Here is a 20,469-nt window from a genome sequence, read left to right on the forward strand (position 1 = left end):
CCCAAACCAAGTGAACCTCTGGAATGCTAGACAGGACTATTTTAAGAGACAATGTGTGTAAGTTACTATAGGGAATTTGACCTCGCAGGCATCAACTGTCATACCTGTGACCACTGTTATTTATTTAGCATCATTAGCAAAACAGTTGACTCTACAAAGCGTAAAACACCAATAAAGTCTGTACTTCAGTGTGACACATACTTCATATTTTGTGTTAATCTGAGTTTTTCCAAGGGAAGTTAAAGGTCCTTAGTCCAGGTGAAGAGACTAAGGTAAGTGTTCTGGAGCAAATGTACCATCTAACTTTTTCTGGTGCTTATATGGAAAGTTAGTCACTCAGGCCCACCCACAACACTTGCAGAGCACAGAGCAAAAATACAGATGGAGGTTTTGACATCATATGCCAAATATTTAACATGTACTTTCAATATATAAAATTTACACTTTTGCTACCTTGACATAAAAACCTTCAAAGTGATCTGGAAGATAGGGTTTGCATTTAGAATTCTCAGATCTCTCCAAGTTCCAAGCTCTATGTTAGAACCTGGCCTCCTTTCTGGGGTGCATGACCTTGCATCTCTCTTACACTGTGAGGGACCACATCCCAGCATGCATGTGGACACCCCAATAAGCATGTTCAAGCTTTTTCCACAGCCCTGAAAACAGCCACCTTTCGGCCAAATCTTAGCCCAGGGGAGCACACACTGGCAGCATGGCAGCATAGACCATCCTCAGAGGGACAGACCAGACAAGAGGTCGATACAAGTCTGAACATTGGCTCGGGACAATTTGGCTAAGGAATTCTGGGGTTGTCCTATCTGGAGTACAACCTAGAAAGGCTGGGGACCACTAACTCTGGGTGGCACATTCCCTTGACTAATTTGAAGGTAAGGGCACAGCCCGTGAGGGACCCTCTAAAATTGAGGACTCAAGGTAACTCAAGGTAGGAGTCTCTTTTGCCTCTTTTGCCTCTTCTGCCTCTTCTGCCTAGGTCTAAGAGCAAAACTGGTTCTATCTAGAATGAAATCATAGTACTTTATCCATACTTTTATCTTTAGCACTCAGTATTGGAAATACGCACTGGATAATGTCATAATTCTGGTCCAGAGAATTCACAGAAACCTGGGTGGTTTTAAGCTATTCTAAAAATTTGATTTGGTCGGCACCTGAGCTATTTTTCAAGGCGTCTAACTCCCATGGATGATGCTAGGCTAAATGGCACTCCAAGGGGTGTGCCAAGCAAGTAATGTCCCAACAGCTGGTTGTCTCAACCCAGCACTTCAACCCTTATTCCATCTGGAGTAAACACTTGACTTGGATGTTTCAAGTTCGGGGTCAGAACCAACCTGACTTCTCAGAGTGTAAGCTACACTTCTTGTAAGGATTTTTTTCCCTCTTATTAACCAACCAAGAGGTTAACTAATTACATAATTTGTATGCATTGTTTCAGTTTTCCATTTTTTCACATACATTTTTCCAGAGCCAAGCAATGTTTATTATTTTCTTCCTCAGAGTCTGAAATGCAGTGCCTTTCATAAAATATGCTATTATAAAGGATTAGCTGAGTTTCTCTTAAAGGATGAAAGAAAATATATTACATTTACCTAGTCTTGTTTTAAAAGCATTGCAATTATCTTCATTTTAATTTTTATTTGTAACAGAAGTTGGAGGTTTTCAATTTAATCTTCTCATTTCAAATGGTGGAAACTGAAGCCCAGAGAGATCAGGAAACCTATACAATATCACACAGCATAATTCATGGTAGAACTGATTACATTCCAGAGTCCTGTGTGCTTTGCTAGCCCCAATCAATCACAGCTTTCATTACATCACACAACTCTACTTTCAAGGGGAGAAAAGAGAGGGACTAGGGAAATTAGGGATTTGGGGAGCCCTGGATAACCTGGGTGCAAAGGTCATGGGTCTTGTGTTTTGCCATCTTACTATTTTTTCTTTTCATCTGAGCCTCCTAAGATGGAGCTTGCTGAGGATGGAGGGGAAGGGATATCATTGATTCTGTTTAGACACTTTAAAAAACTAAAAAAAAAAAAAACAAAACACCAGCCAATGACTGAGAAATGAGTGCAGGTAATAATTTATAACTAAATGAAACTGCTTGTTGCATAAATAATCAAAATTCACTACTTACAGCAAATATTTCTAATGTCTTAACCATGTGATTTCAGTGTTACAGAACCTGAGAGAGAAGAAAAGTTTCAGGAAGACGATGACAGTCAATAAGATGAAATGATGAAGTAAATGTAAACATGATACAGACTGAGGCCATTGGCTCTGAATATCGAGACATCACTGGAATGTTTTGAGAAATTAACTTTGATTGCGAAGAAATTAAGAATTAGAATGCAGTAGGAAAATGAATTAACATCTGATAAGAAAAGAAACCAAAGAGTAAAGACCTGTAGTTCTGCAACACAGGTGCTCATCAGAAAAATGTGGGTAACTTTTTCAATAATAAACCCCTGGACCCACCCCCTGGAAAATCTGCTTAAGTATATCTGGGGCAGAAATGGGAAATTTACATTTTTATTCAACATTTCAGATGGTTCTGTTGGCTCTTTAAAAATTATGGCCTACGGGTAACAGGATGAAGAAATAATTATTTGCCAACTATGGTATAGACAGTATAGAATGTTTTCAACAGAGGGAAAGGAGCAGTGAGTAATGAGAAAGAAAATAAGAAAGAAATAGGTGGGAAGTGGTGGTCAAGAGCCGAAGTTCTCAGGCAGGGGCCCCCAACCCCTGCTGTCCTGTGTTGTCTGGTACCAGTCCCTGGTCTGTTAGGAACCAAGCCGCACAGCAGGAAGTGAGCTGTGGGCTAGTGAGCATTACTGCCTGAGCTCTGCCTCCTGTCAGATCAGCAGCAGCATCAGATTCTCACAGGAGCATGAACCCTATTGTGAACTGTGCATGCAGTTCCTTATGAGAATTCTGTGGTCCTTATGAGAATCTAACTAATGCCTGATGATCTGAGGTGGAACAGTTTCATCCTGAGATCATCCTCCCTCCCCTGTCTGTTGAAAAACTCTCTTCCACGAAACCAGCCCGTGGTGCCAAAAGGGTTGGGGACTGCTATTTTAGAAGACATGAAAGCGTGCTATCTAAAGTATAGGTAGAAGAAATAGCATTTGGAAAGGATAGTGGAGATTTCTTCCTTTGAAAACATGTAATAAGGACCTTGAGGATAAAGGTTCCATCACATTTTGAGGCAAAAATCTGGTAGATGGCTTGGATCTTATAAGCAGATTAAGTGATGATCTACCAAGGAAAATAGTGGTTCAGCTGGAGTCTGGAGGAATGTGGCATGGTTCCTCAGAATGCCCCACTGGAGCCACTCCAGCCAGTATGAGATGAATGATTGTGCATTAGATGGGCTTTAAATGTTGAATGTAGATTTTAAAAAAGTAAAACAGAAAAGATTCACAGGTGACTCAAAGTCTAATAATAGCCCTAACTTATAGTTTAACACATCTTTATAAACAACTTCTTGTAGGCTCTTCTTGTTTTGCTCTTCTATGTATCCTTCCACCAACATTTGCACTGAAGGTTTCCTCTGCCTGAAGCATTCAGCTCCCACCCCCGACTTTAGTTAGGTTCTTGCCAAATCACCTTGTCACAGAAATCTTCCTTGACCACCTATATTAAATAGGACTAACTCTTCTATCTTTCTTAGTCTGCTTTTTGTATACAGGCTTATACCTGATATATTATACATTCATTTTTTATTGCGTTTCCCCACCCTAACTAAAATGTAAGCTGCAAGGAAGCTGAAGCTGATTTGTTTTGTTCTTTGCAAAAACCTCAATGCATGTAGGAGCACCCAGCACATAGTAGATGCTCAAAGTATATTTGTTAGATAAATTTAAAAATGGTTGCTACTACTGCCAGAGCCTAGCCCAGACACTTCTGCGTAATTAGCCCTCAGCAAAAGTTGATCAATGTATTGATGAATTAAATGAATGATTGTGGCAGCCAGCTGTCAAGATGACCTCCAGTGTAAACCCCTGTGTAGCCCCCTCCAACAATAAATAGGGCTGATTTGAGCAACCAATAGAATATTGTGGAAATGATGACATGTGACTTTTGAGACAAGGACATAAAAGACACTGGGGCTTCCATCTCAGTTTCTTCATCATTTGATCTAACCTCTGGGAGAAGTGAGTCGCTGTATATTGAAGATTCTCTGTCTTAGGGAAAGGTCTGTAGAGTGAGGACCATAAATCTGTCAACAGCCAGCACCAGCATGCCAGCCCTGTGAGTGAACCAATTTAGAAGTGGATTATCGAGCTCTAGTCAAACCCCTAGATAACCACAGCCCTGGCCAACATCTTGACTGCAAGATCTAGTTATTCCCTGAGACGGAATAACTAGCTATGCAGTTCCCAAAGTTCTAAGCCACATAACTGTATGAGATAACATTTATCATTGCTTAAGCCAGTAAGTTTTGGGATAGTTTGCTATATAGCAATGGACAATTAATAACAGTAGCTTAGAGCCAGTTTTCAAAATTTTGTCCCTTTTGTTTGATGTCAGGGACAGATCTATCGTTTATGAAATGTATAGTTTCCCCTAAAACCAAATAAAACCAGCAGGCTGATTTTGGGAACAATGATTTCAATAGATCTTGAAGTGTTTTCTATGCCTTATCACTGACAAGATTGCTGGCCACATGAAAACCTAGCATGCATTTATAACATGAATTCTTCACACAGTGATCATTTAAAGATCCTTAATATCCAGATTCTATTAATAATCCAACCCACAATCCTAGGAGTCTTAATCAAAGGATTACCAAAGTTCCATTACTTCCTGCATTTAGCTTACTTATTTATTTATTTGATCATTTTCTTTGCCAAAGGGAAAGAGAAAAACAATAACAAACAAACACCTTGTTTTACAATTTACTGTTCCTTTTATGGATGACTATGCTCATTTTCTCCACAGATAAGAATATGTGTGTTTCTTTGTGTGTGAAAAGAAGCCGCCTTGAAGGATCTATTTAAAATTTGACTCAGTGATTAGTTACTGTTAGGCAATGTGGGCAGACCTCTAAGTGAAGTCCTGGCAAGTGTGACTCTGGAAAGCTAAGGAAATGGAGAATATAGTTAAAATTCTGACACTTGGAACCTCATCTGAGAGTCATATGTTTTTGTCATGAGGTGGGAGGAATTACTGGGTGAGTGACACGTGGAAGGGATAAGCAAGAGGCATGAATTCTTAAGGGCACTTGTGAATAATATTATTATGTCTGAAAGAACCATAAGGGAGCTGAAAATTATAGAATCACAAATTCATAAATAATGAGATTAAAGGGAACTTCTTGGATTATAATTCAATTTTCTGTTTCTTCAGAGGAAAGAGTCACATGATGATCGACTGTTTTGAGCAATTAGAAAAGGAATATCTTGCCTTTCCTTTCTAGGGCCACCTACTTCCTAGTCACAAGAAACTGAAAACAAGTAAAAAAAAGAAAAATACTATACTGTTTTACACTGATTTGAGCAAAGGCAGAGATGAGACAGTGTGAAGTGATGCAAAGATGAGGAGAGGAAGTACAGCAATGTGACTGCATTTCAGCTGCTGTGTGCCTGGGAGAGGCAGATGACACAGCAGGCACAGGGCAGTGCAAGAAAGCTAGAGAGGGGAAGAAGGGCCAGTTGAGGCTGATTCTGGATGAGTGGCCAAGGAGTTGCATTTTCTTTCTATGTGCAATTAAGTCATTAGAAGTTTCAAAGCAATTTTTAAACTGTAATTGCTAAATTGACTTCAATTGACACAGATAACATCTGTTTGCTAAAGTGTTAAAATAGAGACTGTACTGAGGGTTGAACCTACCAGTTCCCTTAGGCTCACTCTTCAAATTTTGTTTTGTAGATAAGCTAAGATTTATATATCTAGCCCAGAGGGGGTCAGAGCTTTTCCTTTGATAAAAGAAAGTTGGAAATAGAGTCACATGTTTCTCAAAGGGGGTTTTCTGATTTTAAACACAGTAGAATCCCAAGTGGCCAGTCACAGAAAATAGTATCTAGTCTACCTGAATTACAGATCAGGTGAAAAGCAGGTGAGAAAAAGTCCCTGTTCTGTTAAAAAAAAAAAAAAAGCCAACTTGGCCTTTGCGTCTTGCAGCACCAATGTCTGTAGACCATGGCCACAATGAAGATGGAGAGCTGGACCATTGCTTTAAGATGCCAGGGTTACCCATCAGGGTGGATAAGCAAAGACAAGGTCTTCTTTTGTAAAAGAAGAGGAGAAGATTGAGGAGGGGAGAGGAAGGGAGGAAGGAAAAGGAAAGAAGGAAGGAAAATTAGTAAACCAGAGTGAAGTCAACTTAGCAGTTATAGTTTAAAATTATTTCCAACCTTGTTTCCAGTACTTCTTCAAGTTTGCATAGTTCCATTGCATAGTAGCCTGACCTTGGGCTGGTCATCACAGTTTATAAAGTAAAAGACTCTGTCAACTGAAAAACACACTGTTATTTTATGCGACACTATGAAAGAACAACAAAAAAATGCTGCCAATTAAACTATGACACTGTATTGATGGTAAAGTACATCTCTATATCAGAGATGTTAAAATGTAGAAAAAATATGAATCTTAAAATTAGTAAAAGCCTCAGTTTCCTTTTCTGTAAAATAGAGATGACAATAGTACTGCATAAAATTCTTTGCGCCCCCCCTGCCCCAGATCAATTTCCAACCTCTCCACCTGGTTCTGTGCCCTTGGATGCTGACCTCTAATGCAGTATTTCCGCTGGATTCCTGGTTGGGCTTAGTTGATGGGGCTGTGACCATAAATTAATGGATATGAGGTGAAAGAGTTTGAGGGTTTGTATTTCCCTTCATTGCTGTGGGGATGAGTGAGATAGTAGCTGTGATCCTCTCCACAAGGCCACACTTCAACCTGGTGGCTTCTCTCCTATGGCTTGTGTTTGCTTCAGGTTTCATTTCATTCATCATTCAGGTCTGCCCCTTCAGACCTAGGGCTGGGGAAGAGGTGGGCAGTGGATCGGCTTCCCGTGTTGCTGATCCCTGGATGCTTCACCATCTCTTCTTGGTGAGGTTAACTTTCCCCATACCTTTGTAACTAGGTTTTCATTAAGTTTTGTTTCTTGCTGGAAGCTTGACTGATACAAGCACCAACTTCACATGATTGCTGTGAATATTAAATGAAGTAATGAATGCAAGGAACTTAGCTTAGTGGGCAGCATGGGGGAAGCACTCTAGATAATCAGGTTTTCTGTTTTTCAAACACGTTAAACTCACTCCCCTCTTTGGGCAGTTGTACTAGCTGTTCGCTCCTTCAATATTCTTGTCTCAGGTCTTCGTAGGGCCGGTGCTTTCTTGTCATTTAGATTTCAGCTCACATGAAATTACTCAGAGGACACTATCCTATCCACCTTATCTGTTAATCTAAATTAATTCCCCAGGGATCCCCTATCTCATTGCCTCTCATTTCCTTAATAGACATTTTTTCTCCATGATATTTCTTGGTTACATATTTGCTTATACCCTAGCTCTCTTGACTAGAATTTAAGTGTGATACATTGCTTTTTTGTTCCTTTGCCCCTGATGAATCCTGTGTCCAGAATGTAGCTAGCATGTAGTAGGGTTGCAGGACAAGTTACCTGGGAGCATATTCTGAGGTAGAATGAGTGCAAAAGCCTTATTGGGAAGTAACACCTAAATTTGTGAAAGAAGGGAGGAAGCATTATGGATAGGGAGGGCCATCAGACCCTTTTCTGACATCATAAGATTTTAGCAGCCTAACAAGGAACTCTTGTTCGAAGGTTTCTCATTAGAGGAGTTCCACATTGCCAATACATTGTCTCGCTACTTTACTCAGTCATAGGCTGAAGGTCGTCCCCAGAAAAGCATGACCTCAGCTGTCATCACCTTGCTCACTCATTGTCTGGGGCACTCCAAAAATAGCATGACTTTAGCTACAAAGCTGAGGAAGACCCTGATAAAGTTGACATCTAAAGACAGCGAGCTAAACAGGCTCTTTGCAGCTGGGTACTGAGTTCTTTCTCAATGGGGAGCCTAAATAACACATCTCTGTGTCTGCCAATAAATATTTTTTGTGGAATGGAACGTTCAATATGTTTGTTTTAAAATTTTTTGTCTTAACTTTATCATCATACCTAAATGAATCAAATCAAGAACAGAAGGATGTGCAAGCCTCTAATCTAACTGTTCAGCTAGATAACAGCTAAGTTAATACACATACCACAAGGAAAGAACATACTTGGCACTTTTGAAATACTAAAATATAGCCAGTGGGGCTGGAGAATAAGAAACTAAGGGGAGAATAGAAAGAGACGTCAGAGAAGTAGACACTGTGAGATTTTAAATAAGGATATCACATAATCTGATTCACATTTTAAGAAAATCACTTGGACTGCTTTATGGAGAATAGGTAATAGACGAACAAGAGCAAAAATAGGGAGACCAGACCAGTTAGCAAGCTAAGGTGAACATCCAGGCAAGAGCTAAGAATGGCTAGGACTATGGTATTATGGTAGAGATGGAGAAGCAGACAAAGTTGGGATATATTTTGGAGGTAGAGTTTTAGGACTTCTAAGATATTAGAGCTGAGAGAGGAGGGGAGGAGACTCAAGGACAATGTTTTGATGTTTGGTAGGTGGTTGTGTCATTTTCTAGGATAAGGAAGAGTAATTAAGGAACAACTTTGGAAAGGAAAGATCTGCTTTGGACTTGTAACTTTTGAAATGTCATAATTAGGCATCCAAGTGAATATGTGAAATAAGCAATTGGCTTTATGAATCTATAGCTCAATGGAGATATCAAGAGCTGGAGATGAAATCATATGCAATTGGCATGAAGATGGTAGTTAAAGCCAAGGGACTTTCCTGGAATTCATGCATCTAAATGAATGAATGGGATTTCCTTCAGGGTGCTGACTCTCCTGGGAAAGCTTCATGATATATACATTTTTCTAATGATGTTGATCCATTGGCATAATTTTATTGGGCCTCAGATTCTAAGTAAAAAAAGAAAAGAAGAAGTTAGTGTTCTGTGAGTTTAACAAGTTTTAAAACAAACAAAAGAAGTAGATTGTGATAGAATATCTCTTATTGCAAACTGCGCAGACCACCAAGCTCAGTAAAAGCATTGAGTAAGTGGAAAAACAATGTTGTATGAAAGGACATGAATGAAAAATATCTGGGAAACAACCCATATTTTGGTGTCAGGAAAGCCTGAGTTCAAGTCCTGACTCAACCACTCACTGACCACAAACAAACTGTAATTTTCATAAATTTTTCACTTATTTTCCTTTAGGAGATAATAGAGATTGTAACATCAATCTTTTGGAGGTTTTTTTTTTTTTTTTTTGACAGAGTCTCACTCTGTCACCCAGGCTGGAGTGCAGTGGTGCAATCTTGGCTCACTGCAACCTCTGCCTCCCAGGTTCAAACAATTCTCCTGCCTCAGCCTCCCAAATACCTGGGATTAGAGGTGCCCGCCACTGCACCCTGCTAATTTTTGTATTTTTAGTAGAGATGGGGTTTCACCATGTTGGCCAGGCTGGTCTCAAACTCCTAACCTCATGATCCACCCACATCGGCCTCCCAAAGTGCTGGGATTACAGGCATGAGCCACCGTGCCTGGCCAATTTTTTGGAGTTTTTGTGCAAACTCTACATGATTACAGATAGAAGTATCTAGTAACAGTAATAACATAGTGACGGTTCAATACATTTTAACTATTTAAAGACTCTTTTGATGTATTAGTAAATTGAAATGAAACAAGCCACCATAACAACATCAGAATGGATGGGTGTTTGCCTAAAGCTACCAGACTCAAAATGTCTACTCAATAGAGGGATCACAGTGAGATTTACTCCTTCCATGGGAAAAAAAAGGGAATGAAACATGGAAACGAATGTGAATCCCATGAGCTGAATGGGTAGTAGGCTTGTGTGTTATGCTGTTGTGTCTAGCACGGCTGGGGGATCTAAACTTCTTTATTGCTGTTCCCTATTAATAAAACATTTTTAGCACACCCTCTCTCTACCACTCTCCCCTTCCCCCAGGCGTCCCTTCTTTGGAGAACAATGGTCTAGAAAACTGCCTAGCAAAGCATCTCAATGGGGCTTGAGTATTTTATACTCAAAGGTTCACAAGTTGGCTGCCTTTGGAGTTAATCAGCCTACTGACATATTTTGTTTGTTTGAAATGGCATTTAACATTCTAGCCAAAGTTTAAACACTGAGAGAACTTATATATACATATATTTATATAGCTGTTATATATGTGTGTATATATACACACATAAACACACACGTACCCACATATAGGTATACACACACACATATATATATAAGAAAAAAATTGTATCTTCCCTTAAAAAAATTCCCACATGGCAAGAATTAGCTGGATATGTTCTCTTTAGTTTGCTGCACTCCTTACCATTCCTTACTGTTTTCCAAATGAGGCCAGGATTGGCTACCATTTATTATTATGCTTGTATTATTATGTTTTTATAGTAAAAGCATAGTTATCTAAATCCACAATTAAACATAAAAATTCCCCTTTTCTATTTATATCGACTGACTCAATCTTATAAGCATTTACCTTTGCTTTCCAATTCTACCCATTACTGTTTATTTGGCAATTCTTGAGAAGTAATAAGTTTTGTTTTGTGGTGGAATATGGCCCTGAAAAGAGTCAATTACTAGTGCTGATTATGGTAATGAAACAAAAATCAAGAAAAACTTTAAAATGATGGCTCTTGGCCAAAATTATATAGAAGTTTAGAATGGAATATTTAGTTAAGGATTGAAAATGTTATTTTATAGTTTCAAATTATAGTTTATTGCATTATAGGAGAGAAATTCAATGATCTAGTCACGTTTGCAAATTTAAAGATTCTTTAAGAACACATGGACACAGGGAGGGGAACATCACACACTGGGGCCTGTTGGGGGTCGGGGGGCTAGGGGAGGGATAGCATTAGGAGAAATACCTAATGTAGATGATGGGTTGATGGGTGCAGCAAACCAACATGGCACATTTATACCTATGTAACAAACATGCACGTTCTACACAAGTACCCCAGAACTTAAAGCATAATAATAATAATAATAATACTTTAAGTCCTCAGGACATGCCCCTAAATTTGTTTAATTGTCTTGAGTTACAGGTCCTGTTTCTTTTACCTGGATTTTAAAATTCAATGGTCACATTCAAAACAAAATTTATCAGTAGTCATTGAGGTTGCATGATCTACTATATTGTATTGTATCTGGGAAAACATTCCTCAATACAGAATCATAACATTAAAGTCATTCCTTTTATCTACCCAGGCCTATTGTTCCTTCTCTGGTTGCCTGCTCAAAGCACTTAATCAATTCATCAAAGGGAATGAAATAAGCCATAAAGCATGGGGCTTTCTTAGAACAAAGACATGACCTAATTTTTCCAATGGGAAATGACCTGCGAAAATTCTTCTCAATGTAAGGAAGCTATAATTCTCCTCAAACCTCTCAATTCTCAAAAATGACATCATCAATCAACAACTCTCTTTTCTAAACTGTGGTTGAAATATGCTGTAGAAACTATTCATTTTATGTCATGTTATCAGCAGAAAGATTATTGAAAGAACTGTGCATTTTAGCTCCCAGAATTATAAGACTATTGAATTCCCTAGAATAAAGCCCCAAATCCATACTGAGGCCTATCAGATCCTTCATGGGATGTTGTCCTCTAATCTCCCCAGACGAGTCATTCTCTCCAACAACGTTGCTCATCTCAGCACAATTACCACCGCCATGTCCACACACAGCACACCCCCAACACACATAAATACACCCAAAAAATACATAAAACAAAACAACACACAAAAAAACTCACATGTTCTCAGGCTTTAGGTATAAGTTATCCTTTTTAACATTTTAGAAGTACCCCAATACAATAGATACTTCTTCCCGTTTATAGAAATTCTTTTGGAGTATTGGAGAACCTCCACCATCAGGAATTGACCTTGACTATTCTAATTCTTAAAGGGAATCAATGGATGCAATAATTTTGTTGACAAGGCTGTCTATGTACATTCTTCTTGGTATCTTCTGTGTTCTCTGCAAGTGGCCTACATGGCCTTCTAGGATCCTAGCTTGCTATGAAAGTGGGAAGGATTTTAAAGCTTATTTGGTGGAAACTGTATCTTTTGCTGTAGAATCCAAATCTAAAACAAATCTTGCATTAGTCTGCCATCCTGACATTTCTTGTAAAACATCTCAAACACCCTTTGAGGAACAGTAGTTTGAATCACTTAATTTCATCAGTTCACATCTAGTGTCCAGGCCTATCTACATAATTTGCCAAGCCCAGTGCAAAATGAAAATGTGAGACCCCTGTTCAAAGAGCAGGAAAAAAGTAGATCTAAAAGCACAAAGTTCTACCTTAAAAGCTCTTTACCTTTACCTTTAAGTTCTACCTTAAAAATATGTTAATACTTTTAAGACGTTATAAGGGTAAAAGTGATAAATGAGTAACAACATAAACTTAGAAATTGAATAAACATTTTTGTGTTATAATTCTATATCATATAACAAAAATTAATTTTATTAGTATGATATATTGATTGTAGAAATCTTTTGGCTTGGTTTGCTGAAAACTTATTTTTTAGGTCATTCAAATTATTCTTTTAGCAACTTCATTTTCAATTGATATAATGGAAAATGATATCTGAGAGCACTCTTGGCAAATGCAATATCACAAATAATTTGATAATTTTTAATTTTGAGAAATATCTTTTTTCAGATGCTACTGCTACTAGAGCTGTTAATATTTTTTATAGACTGACAACATTGGGATAAAATTCAGATAAATTATTTCAGAATATAAATTTTAACATATCTAGAGCTAATGATTCTGTGGAACAATTTTTCAGAAAGATTTATTTCTTCAAAAAATAAGTTTTGTGTAAGTCTGAATTTAGTTGCAAATGTAAATTTATACAATGGCATTTTAATATTTCTTCTGACATTTCTTGTAACTTGTGGTGTTTTTGCAAGAAATTGAGGCTAGGCATAGTGGTTCATACCTGTAGTCCCAGCACTTAGTGAGACTGAGGTGAGAGGATTGCTTGGGCCCAAGAGTTTGAAGCCAGCCTGGATAACATAGTGAGGTCCCATTTCTACAACAATTTTTAAACATTAGCTGGGTGTGGTGGCATGTGCCTGTGATCCCAGCTACTTGGGAGGCTGAGGCAGGAGGACTGCTTGAGCCTGGGAGGTTGAGGCAATAATGAACTATGATCATACCACTGCACTCCAGTCTGGGCAGCAAAAGCAAGATTCTGAGTAAAAGAAAGAAAGCAAAGAAAGAAAGAAAGAAAGAAAGAAAGAAAGAAAGAAAGAAAGAAAGAAAGAGAGGAAGAAAGAGAGAGAGAGAGAGGGAGGGAGGGAGGGAGGGAGAGAGAGAGAGAGAAAGAAAGAAAGAAAGAAAGAAAGAAAGAAAGAAAGAAAGAGAAAGAAAGAAAAAGATAGAAAGAAGGAAAGAAAGAAAGGAGAAGAGAGGAGAGGAGAGGAAAAGAAAAGAAAAAAGAAAAGAAAGGAAAAGAAAGGAAGGAAGGCAGGGGAAAGTTTCTTCATGATTTGTATATAGTACAAAATGTTTCTTTACATATTCTATCACTGTGTCTTCAACTATAAAAAATTTTAAAAGTTGTTTTCCTCTCAATTGGTTCATCCACAGCTTTATATGAAAATAGTGTTGTTTTCCAATGACTATGACTACCTTTAAATTCATTTCTATTTCTAAGCCTATGGACACAGTATTTGCTTTGCAATGATTCAGCAGTTTTCAAAAGTAGAGGTTCTAAAATCTGAAGAATTCTAGTAACCCCATGATATATTTTTTGGACTATCCAGGTGTACACTTTTATCTCATAATAATTCACTGACCACATTTACAGCCTGAGTGCCAGCAGTTCCTGTCCCAATGCTCAGGCCTCAAAGATGCCACAGAGACGGGACTGGCTATGAGAAATGACTGGCAAGTTGGCTTCCCACCTGAGTCCCCTAGCTGTCCCCAGGCAGAGCCCTCCTCTTTTCTGGGTCCTGGAGTGCTGTCACCACTGCAGATGCATCTGTTCCTGATGCATTCATAGACACCACCAATGTGGACCCAGGTACCAGAATCAGCTAACCACTTGGGCTCCCATCGTGCCCTGACTGCCCCAGTGCATGTACACATCAGGGAGCCTGAGCAACTGCTCTGTACAAGCTTGCCTGAGCCCTCCTGTGCACATGCTGCGACTCAGTGTAACCCCTCTATTATTTCGCAGGCTCCAGGGTCCCTTAGGACTTCTCCTATAAAACACAAGTTTAAATACTTAAAAAGTTATGAAAAATTTCAAGATGGTAACAGCAGAGTACTAAACCAGACACACGGCTCCTTTTGAGAGTTGAGCCCCGTAGGCTTGCATCGGTCCATGCCCTTGAAGCTGGGCCTGCTAGTATCCTGAGTTACCCATCATTCCTTGCGCCTTTGCCCATCAGCAATTCCCAAACCATGCTCTGCATGATGTAGTTTGGATCTATGTCCATGCCCAAATCTCATGTCAAATTGTAAGCCCCAGTGTTGGAGGTGGGACATGGTGGGAGGTGATTGGATCATGAAGACGGAGTTCTCCTGAATGGTTTAGCACCATCCCCCCTTAGTACTATGCAGTGGTACTGTAGACTGAGTGAGTTCTCATGAGATCTGGTTGTTTAAAAGTGTGTGGCACCTCCCCCATCTCTCTTCCTCCTGCTCCTGGCCATGTGAAGTGCCTGCTTCCCCTTTGCCTTCCACCATGATTGTAAGTTTCCTGAGGCCTTCCCAGAAACAGAAGCCGTATGCTTCCTGTACAGCCTGCAGACTCATGAGTCGATTAAACCTCTTTTCTGATAAAGCACCCAGTCTCAGGTATTTCTTTAAAACAGTGTGAGAATGAACTAATACACTGCAGAACAGGTGTTCTGTGAAAAAGAGTGGGAAATGCTGCATTCTACGTTCCCCTCTGGGGGATTCAGAGTGCTTATTAGCAAATTATAGGATCTTGAAGTCCTGAATTAAATGCACGTAATTTCATGTAGTCCATCCTTTCTGAGGCTTTTCTGGCACCAGAATCCCAGTTACATCAAGCACCTCTGAATATCTTGGGGAAATATAGTGTTTAGAATAAAATTTGGAGAATGCTGTGCTAAGCTGTGGCCCGGACTCCATTCAAAATCTCCACAGGCTTTTTTTTGGCCCCTAACTCAAAGTAGCCATTCTATTTGAATTACTATCTTCATAAGGATGTAAGTAAACTGAGTCTATCAAGGCTTAATACAATATATAAAAGTATAAGGAAATATATTTTGGCAATAATACAATTTTAATTCTTAAAAAATAATGTTTTATTCTAAAAATTACATACTAGTTACTGCCCATCTAAAGTAAAAATGATATAATTATCAGGTTATTTGTCTCCATAGAAAGAGTCATTTTTAATCTCACACAAAGTGTTTTTCTGTTAAGCATATTTACATAAAACAATTAAAATAGATGAGTAAGTGATGGGCCCATTGAACATGTTCATGAGGATAATAAAACATTCAAGCTCAAAATTTCATTGAAAAACGTTAAAACCTAAATCAGATTGTATTACAGCCACTTCTTATAACCTTCAATGGCTTCTTACTTCTCTGAGAAGAAAGTCCAAACTTCTTAAGATGGCCTACAAAGCCCTGCCTATTTTAAAAACCTCTACCTTCTCCATCTCGTTTGGTACCATGCCTCTCCTCATTTACCATATATCAGTGTATTAGGTTGTCCTTACATTGCTATAAAGAAATACCTGAGATTGGGTAATTTACAAGGAAAAGAGATTTAATTGGCTCACTGTTCTGCAGGCTTTACAGGAAGCATGGCGTGGGCACCTGTTCAGCTTCTAGGGAGGCCTCAGGAAGCTTACAATCATGGCAGAAGGCAAAGGGGGAGCAGGCATGTCACACGGTGAAAGCAGGAACAAGAGAGAAAGGAGGGAGGAAATCCAACACATTTTTAAACGACCAGATCTTGCGAGAACTCACTCACTATCACAAAGTCAGCACCAAGCCATGAGGCATATGCCCCATGACCCAAACACCTCCCACCAGCCTCTGCCTCCAGCATTGGGGATTATAATTCAACATGAGATTCGGGCAGGGACAAATAACCATACTATATCAATCAGCCATCCTGGCTTTTACACATTCATTCCACATTTATTGAGTACCTGTAATGGGTCATAAACTTTTCCAGGCACTAGAACAATATGCAAAAGAAATAAGGACTATGACCTCAACAAAGCAAACAAATATGGAACGTATAATACAGTATCAGGTAGAACCAAGTGTGGAGACAGAGAGAGAAGTCAGAAAGCTCTTGCCTTGGGCCAAGTGAGGCACACCGGTGATTTATACCAAGGCAGCTGTGGTGGAGCCGTTGAAAAACAGCTATATTCAGGATATTTTAACTGCACAGCCAGTAGGATTTGCTGAGGGACTAAATGTGGATGTGAGAGCAAAAGAAGAGCCGAGGTTTAAAGGTTTTTTGGGCTGAGCAACCAAGTACATGGTGATGCTAAGATGGCAAATGCTAGGGAAGGAGCAGGCTTTTGGAGTAGAATCAAGATCTCTATTTTGTACTCGGTGAGTTTGAGCCATCTGTTAGACATCCAGAAGATGTCAGATTGACAACTAGATGGATGACAGTGGGTTTCATGTGGAGGCAGGAAAATGGACTCAAAAATTTAAAAGTAATCTACTACCTCTTAGCCCCTCAAACGCACCAGTCTCTGCCTCTAGTCCTTTGCACATGCTGTTCTCTCTGTCTGGACCCCTTCCCCATGTCCCTCCTTTTATTTCTTCCATTAATCTTTCAGATTTTTGCTTAAATGTCACTTACCCCTGGAAGCCTAGATTCCCCAGACCAGGTTAGACCTCTTTGTCATATAATCTCCTTATAACTTTTCCATCATAGTATAGATCACCACTGGTATCAAATAAGATTTTTCTGATTAATATTTGTTTAGCCTGTGTCAACAGTATTACAGCAATAATGTCTATCTTATTCACTTTTAATTACCAGCACCTGCAGCAGTGTCTATATGTAGCAAACACTTAGTAAATATTTGTGGAATGAAAGAATAAGTGAATGAATGAATAAGTTCCGGTAGACCTATTTCTTTATTGCCACTTCATTGCCCCTCCACCCTCTCTTGTTTTCCCAGCATATGAAGACATATCTGCTTACTGCCAGCTGTACCTGAAGGTTACTCTCAAATACATATTTTTAAATCTTGTGAAGATATTACTAACTTGGAGTACAGAAGCCAAATGTTCAGAGTTGATTTTATGTCCAGAATTGCATGTAGGGTCCAATTTTTTTAAATGACTGATAGAATTGTTTTTGAGAAAACAAAAGTGTTCATTGATGCCAAGAAATAATCAGAGAGAGAGATTACTCCAATGTGTCTCTTTACCATAAAAGTAAATTATGAAACTGAACCATCAACCATATAAAAGCCTTCTCACCAACTGAGTACAGATCTGTTTTTCTGCTTCATTGCAATAAATTATAGATAGAAAGTTCAAAGACTTATTTATCAAGTAATGTTTAATTTACTACCTTGCCTTAGCTCATGCTGGGGGAGAAGTGTTCAGCTAGAGAGCTAAGGCATTTGAAAGGTAATTAGCGCTTTAAAAATCTGTTATCAGATCTACCTTTTTCCTATCATCAGATTAAGAAAGGATCCAGAAAAAACAACCTTATTCATCCAATTCGAATATAAGCCTATTTCAGGTAAAAGTATTTAAATAAATGTTCCTGCCATCCCACTTCAGTGCCCCCATCTTTTACCTGAATGAGTTGTTATGTCCTTTAAATTTTAAACAAAGCTCTGGAGAAATCTTAAAGTACCTTATAAAATCATAGGCCACAATAAAGTTGGTATAGATCTCCTTCAGTGTTTGTTTTAAAATAATAAAAAGAATAAAAACTTAGAACACCCCACAAGAACACTACTACTGACATTTACTCTTGGGGAAGACAAAGCTACGAGGAGTTAATTGGATAATCCCAAACTTATTGTTTCTTTTTCTGTTTTTCTAATTTAAGACTAATATTGTTCTAAGATACACCTAAAGTCACTGAAAGATAGATCATTTAGGATGAGGTTGTTTTTGCCAAATGACACGATTTCAAGTAGAAATAATATCATGTTGCATCCAAGTGAATAGAACATTAGCGAAGTTACTCCTCAGATACTGGATAGCTGGGAAACCATAACTGAATGGTTTCAAATTTAACTTTTTTCTAGGAATCCTGAACCTGAAACTTAGAGAGTTTATATATTATTTACATTGCCTTCATTAGTTGACAGACATTAATGAACAAATTAAAGCCAAACTGAAGCTCTGTGAGTCCAGAGTTCACAAATGCCATGTTCATTGCTGTATTTCTAAGGCCTAGCACTGTGCCAGGTGCTCAGTGCATGCTCAATGAATAGCAGTTATTCACACAAAGAAAATCTGGGGAAAATATAAATGATGGTTGAGGGCAACTAAAAAACCACATACTTTTAAACAAATTAACCAGTTAACTTGCATTCGGAACTCAAAATTTGTTTATTTTGAATGAGATTTTACAAAGTTACTATACCATTCTCAGCTTCTAGGAATAATACCCAAGTTCTCTTTCAAATCTAAACATCTGTTATATTAGGTACCACTTTCTGCAAATCTCTCATTGAATTTTACAGGACTAAAATGTTAAAACAGCAATACAAGTTTACTGTGTCAAGTTAAAAAAAAATAGTGATCTTCCTCTTCTCTTCTTCCTGCCTTACTCCTAAAGTGACAGTGTTAATGCTTGGGTGTAAATCCTTCCACTCATACCTGTAATTACACCTGTATATACTTCTCCCTAGATCACTGCCTCTCCAGCCCAAATGTGGAACACACGTGCACCTTACCACCCTTCTCACCTTACCACCCACTCCTTCTCTGCTTAATTCCTACTCTTCTTTCAGATGTCGCCTCAACCATCAACTCCTCTAAAAATCCCAACACCTCCCTAAATTCCCCCTTGTAATGGGAACAATAGAGTCTGTTCATCAGACTCTATTGTCTCACTCTAGTGTGGTGTTATGAAGGCACAGCTAGGAACTACATTGCCCAGCTCCCTGTTGCACTTAGGTGTGCCCATGTGACTAAGCTCTTTTATGTGCAAGTGAAAGGACTGGAATTTATGTTCCCCCAGTCCTCATGTCCATCACTCAAACTCATATATCTTTGGGGAGTCACAATTATTCCTTCATAAATTTCCACCAATTTTTTGGGATAGCTCTGAAGCACTGTTGCTTTCATGTACCCAGCATTCATGCCCTCTTGTTCTGATAACCCTGATTTTCACTTGAAAAAATGCCTATTCTTCACTCTGAGTCCTGTGATTTGCATGGACCTGACTCTACCCTTTACATTCCAGGGAAGCGACACATGACCTAAGCCTCACCGATCAGTCTACTTCATTTGTCTGGCAACAATAATAATGTGTAGGCACTTTACCAAAGTTGCTCCCGCAAGAGGAAGCCCTGAGAGTTTTGCTGGAAATTCTTTGGAATATATACTCTTTTGTTGCTACTCTTACTCTGGTGGTATAGCCTAAATACGGAGCTACCAATGGTTATCTTTGCTACAACATGGATAGAGTCTTTCTTGAGATTAGCCCAACTGATAGGAAGGCAGAGTCAAAATAATATAGAAAGACAGATACCTGGTAGATCGTTTGAGTACCTGATTAGCCTAAATCTAGTGCTACTTTTTACTCTGCAGTTGACTGAGGCCAGTAAATTCTCATTTGTGTTTTAAGTCAGCTTCAGTAGAGTTTCTGTCAGTTGGTCCTGGGAATCCTTAGAGATATATACCACTTGTCAGTAAGATCCCCAAACTCTTTGATTTTACCTTATTGAGCGCAGATACCACATTCTATCTTGTTTACCCTCTTTCCCAAGGTTTTAAGTTCCATGAGGGTAAGGATGCCTTACCATTATTTCTTGTGTCTCACAGTGCCTTAGCACAGTGCCTAATACTTAATAAATTTTGAAAGACTATATGGACAAAACAGATTCAATGGTACCCAGGGGACTGACTGAGGAAGGTGAAGACATAGTTCCTTTCCTCAAGGAGTTTATAAATTACAATGAATTATTCCCAGATGGAGGTATATTTATCCTAATTCGTCAGCTCCAGCTATGAATTTGAGGAACTGTAAGTTATGTGCTCCTATTGGATGGTTCTACAAATAGGTCTACTATAAATGATAGTAACTCCATTCACCCTTAGATGTTTCCATCACTTTGTCTTTTGTGGGCTGCCTTGCCTGCTTAGCCTGAATTCTCTTCAAACATCCTTCCAGTC

The sequence above is a fragment of the Pan paniscus genome, chromosome 10 (genome assembly GCF_029289425.2).
Source record: "Pan paniscus chromosome 10, NHGRI_mPanPan1-v2.0_pri, whole genome shotgun sequence".
Taxonomy (NCBI): Eukaryota; Metazoa; Chordata; class Mammalia; order Primates; family Hominidae; genus Pan; species Pan paniscus.